The following is a 9,780-nucleotide window of genomic DNA, read 5'->3' as shown; positions in this document are numbered from 1 at the left end:
ACAGCTGATTTATTTATTTGTGCTACTATTTTTGTGTTTTTTATATCTGTACAGCACTTTGATCAATCTGTGCCTGTGTGAAACGCCTTAGAAAAGTATTTCGTTTGATTGATTGATTGATTGATCTTATGAGTTCCTCTGTTTTGTGTGCGAGTCAGCAGAGTTTTTGACAACTTGAAGATGAATCGATGCCGTTCCTGTTGAATCAAGTAAGCAAACCATTAAAACAATATAATTGCATTAATTAACTCTAGTTTACTTGTTGACACCACAAATCTAAGTTTTTAAATTGTCTTAAGACGCTCCAGCGAAAAAGCACAATCAAAAATCACACCTATATTTATGTGTCGACAATTCTACTGCAGTCCTAAATCCCCAGATTGCTGTCAACAAATCGCACATGACAGTCTGGTGCCATAATTTGTTTAGTCTGAATTACGTTGTTTTTATTACAGGTAGAATTTTTTTTTTTATGTTAATGGAAGGTAATTACAGTTTGCAGTTTTCAAAAACAGGATTTTGACTTTTTTTTTTTTTTTGCCAATGATACGTTAAAGCTGGATATATCTACTGTACATAAGAGTTGCAGAAAGCTGTTATACCGGCTTTTTATAAATGAACACAAAACAGGTTTTACTGAACCAAGAGTTCCTTCAGCCCTCAGTAAATGTATAATTATGACACGCCTTCAAGTATCAGGTGCCTGTGTTGTGATGCACACCTTTTTTTTAATCTGCTGCCTGGAGGAGTTCACACTTTGGGAACGGTCAGTATTATGAGGGATAATTTATGTCTAATAAGTAATAATAATAAAATACTAATAGAATAATAATGATAACACAATGTGGGTCCCCTGGTGCTTCAAATCTAATTTAAGTACCTTTTTTGTCTTTAAACATGCACAGTAAAAAAAAAAAGTACTTCTTGCAGTTCAATAAACACTTCTACAACAAAGCAAGCACTTATTCAGTTCATTTATTTTTGCCTACACTATAAGATGATGCAAAAGAAATAGTAAACGTGTAATAATGATTTCAGTTAGTTTTCCCTGGTCACTGGAAATGTCCCTTACTTTGGTATCTTATCCTGTTTAACATGTTTTTTTAATAATTTCACCAACTTAGTTTTACACAGAAAGGTAAAACAGAACCCTTTAAACTAATTAATCCTTTTTTGATTCATTTGAGTCAGGTTATTTAGTTTTCTTTAATTTTAGCAAGTTCTTTAATTTTATAGCAGCATTAACAACTTACATTAAATACTGGATATGTGTAATATTCATTTTTTTTAATACAATTTTAATCCCAAATCTCCAATCAAATGTATTAAACATTGTCTTTATCACAGTTTTCTAAACAAATAAGCCATTTGTTTCATTTCATTTAATATTCCTGAAGATTGCAATAGAACCCCCCCCCCCACAAAACAAAACCCACAAAGAACATAATCATACAATGTATCGTCCATTGTAAATGAGAGTAGTGCTTTGCAAATATAAACAAATTTCACATACACATATACAACTAAATAAATTAAAAGTTTAATTAAAAGTCAAGGCACAGTGTCATATAAAGATAAAGTTAAAAAAGGCAACAAATTAATTATGTTTATCTAATTTTGATTCTAAAAAAAATATATACAATTATTCCATCAGAAAGACCAAAAGTAAAGGAAAAAGCCTGAAGCTTATTTCTGAGAAACCGGCAGTCCTTGGCTTATTATAAACTAGGAAGTCTGAAATGGTCGTGCCACACATTGCTGTCATGATAGAGATAATTCATGGAGGAACTGAAGCGAGGGTTGAACGGGTGTGTGGGGTAATACTCGAACAACCACAACACAATGCCCCACACCAGCGTGGCAAAGAGAGGGAAAGGGTCTTGCTTGGGTGCAGGGACGAATCCTTTTTCAACAGCCAAGCCGAGACAAGGCGAACAGGATTCTGGACAGCAGGTACATGTTGATCTGAAGTTTAAAGGGTGAAAAAATTAAAAGGGGAAAAACTGTTAAAACCCAGGAACTCAAATCATCCCCCTGGAAACATAAAGAATCGTCAGGATGCAGAAAGGACTCGGTGAATCAAGTTAGAGATTAAACCTGTGACTGAAATTAGTAATCTACAACAAAAATAGAAAAAATCACAAAACTTTAGTTTGAAACATTACTTCTACTGAAAATGTATTGTTATGCACGATAAGCCATGAAACACTAATGAAAAGGGTATATTTTTTTTTTAAATTAACTTTTCGCCTTAAGTTGAAAATAAACATTATTAACTGAATAAATACAAATAATGACTGTGAAAGGGCATTTTAATGTATGGTATATAATACTTATATATTAACAATAACAAGCAGAAGTTAGGATGTAAGGATCTAATGTAAATTTACATCTGAAGTGAATGTAACATTACTCAATTAATACAGAGGGGTTATGCTTTTCATCAGTTTGATATGACTTGCTGATAGAAACTGTTCTTCAGTCTACTAATGTGTGTTCAGATGTTGCTGTACAAATGCCACAGATCTACTGAACTTCAGTGTCTTCCTATTACAGCTCTTTCAGAAGAAATGTGGCCCAACTGGCAGTTCAGTCCTGTGATATATAGAAATAAAACTTTCATACCGGGTCCAACATACAGCCTACCAAAACACCTTCAAGGTCCACAAAGAGAAAATGGTGAAGACTCCAGAGTCCACGTCGAACCTCCTCAGTCGTCGTCAAAAAGAAAACCCTATGATCGTGTGATCTCATTTATGCAATGTACCCAGCTCAGTTGTTAATTAAAACCCTGAAGCAGTTGTCTCTCTCCACAAACCTCTCGAGGTGGTCGGGGCACTGCTTTTCACCCTGCAGCTTCCTGAAGCACACAATGCGCTCCCTGGTCCTGCTGACATTAAACGGCCTGACTAGTCGTCACTAGAAGATAATAACCAGCCTCTCATCTTTCTCTGTAGGGATCATTTACAGTGGTGATTGAACTGGGTGCATACCATGGGGCTCAGGACACATCCCTGCGGAACGCCGGCGTTGACAAGAAGTATGTAGGAGGCGGAGGGAGAAGCACTAGTGGTCACATCTCAAAGCTTTATGATTAGAATCATTAGAATTAGTCACTTTTTTTGTGGGGAGGATTGATGATTGTTGATAACAAGAAAAGAGATGTTTTTTCCCTCTAATGAAGGCGTGCTCTATATATCTTCTTCTTGACTTAGTCTAAAGTTGAAACAACAATCTTTAGTAGGGATGCAACCGCAGTAAAAAAATGACCACACTGCTGACTTTGCATCCCTGCTTCGTTTAAAAAAACCACAATCCTTGCTGCGATGCATCACTGTCACATGACCAAAGAAACCCCGCATGGCCGGCAGACCCCCTCCCCTCCCCTGAAACACAGGCACAGAGGACAACTAGATGGAAATAAACAACGGTTGAAAATATTGGCCCGGTTTCACCTGTCGGTACCAAAACGCTAAAAGAAAAAGAGACTAACATATGCTGATGCCGATATATCGTGCATCCCTAATTTATGTTTATCTTTTCTCTTATTCCAAGGTTTATTAACCCAGAACACAACAGAAAAACTTAATGAACTTGCATGAAGCATTTGTTATGTTGGGTTATGCAGCGCCTCGTCCTCTACCTGGCTGTTAATATTGTTGTTGTCTCCGAACACCAGCCACCCTCCGACACAGGCAGCGAGGAAGGAGTGGGACTGTAGACTCTTTCCTTGGATCTTCTGCTGCAAGGCCTGCAGTCCTTTGTATGTGAACACAAAGCAGGCGAGATTCCTGGAGTGCGTGTATGTGGCTTTCAAAATGGCCCGAAGTTTATCTTTCAAACTACAATAGAGGATGGAGAGAAAGAAAAAAAAAAGCATCGGTTCACACAACAAGTGCACAAACAAGGGAATATTAAGGGAAATGCTCCCATTAATGTAGTTACTGACCTGCCGCTTCTGAACAGAAACGTCATAACCAGGGCATGCGGCGCTCTGATCTTTGCTCCATATCTACAAAAAAAACAGGATTTAGTCGGTGAAAACAACAAAGCAACAGCCTGACAGTTATACAGCCTGCAAACGCTGTGTGGTTTGTCGCAGTTAGCGGTGCAGTGGGGACGGGACGGATGACAGGACGCAGAGGTCCTGCAGCTGATGGCCGGATTCAGAGGAGTGTTTTAAGAAGCGACGCTAAGCTAGCTCCCCGTTTGTGTTTCACTCACACGGCTCCGTTCCTGAATCCTTTCACCACGGCCAGGGCGGCTTTGTACTTCTCCTGCTGCAAAAGGTTATTGATGGTGTACAGGACGGTTCTTATCAGGTCAGGACCAGCCATGACTTCCAATCGAACCAAGGGGGGGAAACAAATAAAGATTGCAACTCGTGTGTCACACTGAAAATCGACCGCAGCTGCGCCCCGCACCACAGGTTCCCGACTTTTCCCTTCTCAAAGGGTGAGCTTTAAAATGCGCTCAAATAATGATGATCTGTTGTTTTAAATGAAGGGTAATGTTTTTACTTGAATTAAAACTTTAAATACTTTACTATTTCAGAACAGGGATCAGCAACCTCGCTACCTGGACTGACCTTTGAACTAGAAGAGTCAGAGCTCACCTTGACTTTATGTAATATATACGTTTTAATGCATTTATCATTTTAAATATATGCAAATACAAGTATGATTTAAAAGGAAGCGCAACTAATTAAAATAACATTTTAGACGCAGCTCACTGGAGTGTTGTGCTATTTATTTTTTGCTTTAGAAGGTTAAAGCCACAATTTTGATCATAAAAAACAGATTTTTTGGGAGGTTCTGGAACAATAAGACGGTCAGTTGTTAATTTTTTTTTTTTCCAGTGCTCTGCTGGAAAAAAAAAGGCTGTCATCTTTTTTTCATGACGGTATTACTGTCATGAGAAAAAAAAAATAACTGTTGTATCTCATACTGTTCATTTCAAAAATAAGACCTAAAATTGCTGTAAATGGTTAACTGTATGTGTAAAATCTGAGAAGGGAATTAAATGTTTATTGTGGAATTGTAGTAATTTTCTGATTTTTAATTTGAATGCATGTGGGTTAGGCAGGGAAATCTATTGACCAGCCCCACCAAGAATTTTTCTCACCAGCCGCCACTGGACAGTAATGGTTTAAACGAAAGCAGAAATGTAACCTAAATGAAATGCATAAGCCCAAACACATAGACCTTGGTTGCAAATAAATATGAGGTCAATAGCAAAGAAAATATCAACTTTTAAGTCTTTTAAGTCGCTGGAAAAAGTACAAGACAAATAATGCATTGCTTAGAAAATAGATATACCAGGAAGGAACTTGTCGAACTGCCAGAAATGCCAGTAAGGGGAGACCGGGGACAGTTTGCATTTGACTCTACTACACAGAGATGGTTTGGATTAGACAAACGCATCTGAATGCAGGTACTAGAAATGGTAACGGTTCTAAGTAAGCAAACCACCCTAAGTTAGTGCTACTGGAAAAGGGGCACATGTTGCAACTGACCCCCGTCTGGTTCAATGGCCATTTTCTGTGGAAACTCTCCTGATCAGAGAAAAAGATGCATTGTCAAGATGAGTATGAGAGACAGGCAGCTGACCCAGCAATGTTCGATGAAGACTGCTGTTAAAGCATTCTGTAATATGTCAGCAGAGCCACAGGAAGATCATATATATGCTACATTAGACTGATGCAGTAATATGTGCAAAAGCAACCCTGACTAAATAGTAATAAATACCTATATTGTATGTTACATGGACGTACGTTTTAGTAGGCTAACATTCCTGTATTATAAATGATTGTTATAATGTTCTTATGTAAGACTCATTTTCTGAGAAACTGAATTTTGGGAACTTTTAGCTCTAAGCTATAATGATGAAAATTTCTAGACAAACCCTGTAATTAATCTTTAAAAGTTTCACCTTTTCAATTGAATTGCTGCAATTAACTTCTTGATAAGCTGATTTATTGAAATGCGTCTTTACTTTAAAGATCAAAGTGCGCGTGTGCTGGTTGCAGATATTTAGGATTTCATAGCTTTACAAAGACTTTCAGGAATAAATTGTCATGTTTTCCATCAATAACCTTGAAAATCAGAGATTTAGGCCACTGGTGTGAAACAGACTCTTGCTTTTTTATTTCTGTAGGATAAATATTTAAAGAAAACTAATGTCGCGAGCCGAGGTGGGTAGAGTACCTGAAAATTGTACTCAAGTAAGAGAAGCACTACTTTAACATATTTTTACTCGAGTAAAAGTAAAAAGTTGTCAGCCAAGAAATTACTCGAGTAAAAAAAGTATTCAGTAAGAAGGCTACTCAAGTACTGAGTAACTAACCATAACAGCTGATGATTTAATGTTCAAAAAAATGTAATCAGACAGACAAAAATGTAAAGTTATGTGCAAATTCTGGTATTTTAAAGACAAAATAAACTTTTCTAAAAAAATTTTTTTCAATATTACACCTGAAAGCAATACTTACAGCAGTTAATTTATGTACAGTGTAGGGCTGGACAATTTGGGGGAAAAAAAGCATATTGATAAAATAGAAATCATGTTGGTCGATATCGTTAATCATCAACAAATAAAAAAATATATATATATTTGTAGCCCTGGCCATTTTATGCTGTTGCTTTGCAACCTATTTTTATATACAGAACACACAAACACTGAATTCAAACTCAACCCTTTATTCAACCAACTTTTTACCAAAACTGGAAGTTTTTTATAAAAGGAAAAAAAAGAACGTGTGCTCTCTGAACTCTTTGAAGGGGGCGGAGCTTGGTGACTGAGCGTTCCTGGATCTGCGTTGTGATTGGTTGGGGTGGATGTAACGACTGTAGTATTAACCTATATGGCTAGAATGTAAAAGGAAGTAAAAACTTATTCTATTGAACCTTTTATTGACCCTTTTTTTCTATCATCACTTTTACGTCTATCGATTGATATATATTATTGTATCGTCCAACCCTAATACAATGTCAGAACAGCGCAAAGTACTTCCAATGACAATATTTACTGTACATTCATTTGACCTCCAGATGCCTCATTGAGCACACTAGATAGAAAATAACATTAAAATAGCAAAGCTTGTATACAAATAAGAAGTCTCACTTTAACATAAACTCTCGGTTTTTGTTTCTCTGGTGCATTTTTTGGTTAAAAATAATGTTCTTTATTCACGAAGTTACTCACAGTAGGTAGAGTAGCGAGAAATTTTACTCAAGTAAGAGTAGCGATACTTGAGTAATAATGTTACTCAAGTAAAAGTACAGTGCAGTAAAACAATTCCTAAAAGTACATTTTGCTCAACAAGTTGGTCAAATAAATGTAAGTGCGTAAATGTAACTAGTTACAGTTACCACCTCTGGGTGGGACATTGTATGTAATGATCACACTTTCAGCATTTTAATCATTTGTTTTTATCAATCACTTCAGGTCATCAATACATGAAACTCACATTCTTAATAAATATAATTCACCCATTGATGTTCACGTATCAAAAAGTTAAGAGCTAGAAAATAAACAGTGACTACACAATTGACATTGGCTTACAACAATGCAGTCATAACTCAAAGAGACTTTTGCATATTTCTACAGATCTTTTTGTCCCATGATGTGGAACAAAGTGGTGATTAGAGCGACAAGCAGTGAATTCAACCAGCTTTGCATGTCATTGTGCTGGCATTAGCTATAATCTGGTAGAATGTTATTGGGGTAAACTTTAAATTTTACATTAAGCTCTTCATAAGTCTGAACACCAGCAACACAGTCTTTGCTGAGCTTGGACTGATTTACAGCAAATAAGATTTTTTTTTTATTATTATTGTTTTTTTTAAATGATTATAAGAAAACCAAATCCAGTTAAGGACAAAGAAAGCATTAAATGGTTAAAGGAAGGGTAGAAGAAAAAAAGTTGGATGTAATTAATGCACAGCAAGGCAAAAAAAAAAAAAAAAAAACACAACCAGCCATGTCATTTCTGGGAATAAATTCATAAATTCAGAAACCTTGGCTGCGTCTAATTCAAGTAGTGACCTTAAAGGGAACCAGCAGAAACATATGTACTTTTTTGGGATTTTTAGTTAAGAAGAACACACATAGTCATCAATTTGCAGCACAATCACAATTTAAAGCTCAAAGGGTTGCTAGTAATTACAATACTGCGTAGAAAAATGTTAAATCAGTGTAAAGCTGCTCTAAGCTTGTAGTCCCTTTAAAGTAAACCTGTGTGGCAGATTCTTAAAATAGCAAATTGTTAGAAACATTTGGGAGGGGGGGGGGGGGGGGTGTAATCCATGGACTGTGATTAATAGCTCTTAAGAATTTACATGATAGCTTTCTGAAACAGCAACAAGACTTTAAATTATGAAATAAAAAGACCTTTTTTATTTTTTTTTACATATTTCGGAAAATAAAAGCAGATCGCTAAATTACGACAATTTAGAACACAGCACCCTGCACAATTATTGGTACCCATTAAAAGCACATAAAAAGGAGTAGGAGAACAATCTCACGCTGGAAATACTGTCAGTGTTGCACAAGAACTTTTATTCTATTTTTCTTGATTTATGAAACGCCACACACATCTACCCAACTCAGATGGCACGGTCTCATACCTTTCCCACTCTTTAAAGATCGGCTCAAAGACACAGGCTTTAGTGTCACAGCATAATTATGCTCCAGGCAAACAGCGAGTCACATTAATTCACATTCCCCAAGCACTGCGATTAACTTAAGAAAGCTTTGGTTGCATTTATTTTACTAACACTATTAGGGCTTACAAATTGTGGCACTAAAGATCTTATTAAAAAAATAAGGTCTCACTGAGGCTATTTTCCCCCACCAACACGTACTAAATGTGCTGAAATGACATTTTCAGAGTGAGATTATGCTGCTGCTATAACGGAATGATTTATTTTAAGTTATTTTATTTTTTTACACATTTCTACCATGGGTGGCAATAATCCTGTAGGATGCTGTATATCATCTAGTCATCATGAAATGAAGAGAACACTGACATTAAAAGGTTCACAATTCTACTAATTACCCTTTTTACATAGCCTGGCTCTACTCTAAGAGTCCTTAGTTACAATGTACAAATGTGAGCAACTAACACCCTATAAAACTAGGGTTCTGTAAAACTGAGTCTCGTTTCTTAAAGAGTTCCACTCCTTGGGCAACCCAGGTGTAATAATGGAGTTTTCCTATACTTACTAAGTGCATTTAGAATTAAAACCAGATATTTAAATACACTGTATAAAGAGACATTTACATTTTCTTATTCATTGTCTAACATGAAATGCTCCTGTTTCAGGAAAATTATTAGATAAGGATTACCAAAAATCATTTTGTATTTGCTAAATGCAAGTATTGCAAGATCTTTTTTTTTTTTATAAAGAAATTTGTATCAAGATTAGAGTTACCCAAATTGTTAAAGTTTAATTACCCCCATTTGGATTTGCCATTTGAAAATGTCAGGACTTTGTAAGCTTCTCAATCATTAGTTCACATTAATTGAGTTAAGTGGAGGCAACACTTGGGATGCACCTTGAGGCAAACCTCGATGGCTCTCCTTCCTTGTGTGACAACACGTGGAAATCTAAAGAAACCGGCCGAGATATCAGGAAGAGAACTGTGGACCTCCACAAATCTGGTTCATCGTTGCCTCATGCCTGAAGGTGCCACGTTCATCCGTTTAAACAACTACTCGCAACTTTAAACGGCACGGAACTTAAGCAGAACTTAAGCAAAACACTTTGTAAAGATGCT

At 36.3% G+C, this 9,780-nt stretch overlaps 1 pseudogene; it reads right to left on the bottom strand.

Annotated features, from left to right (window-relative positions):
• Positions 1 to 1,642: 1,642 nt before the first annotated feature.
• On the bottom strand, positions 1,643 to 4,411 carry LOC118556320 (annotated as a pseudogene).
• Between the last annotated feature and the right edge of the window lie 5,369 nt (positions 4,412 to 9,780).

This window comes from Fundulus heteroclitus, unplaced genomic scaffold (genome assembly GCF_011125445.2).
Source record: "Fundulus heteroclitus isolate FHET01 unplaced genomic scaffold, MU-UCD_Fhet_4.1 scaffold_445, whole genome shotgun sequence".
NCBI lineage: Eukaryota > Metazoa > Chordata > Actinopteri > Cyprinodontiformes > Fundulidae > Fundulus > Fundulus heteroclitus.
This window is presented reverse-complemented; position numbering and strand designations above follow the sequence as displayed.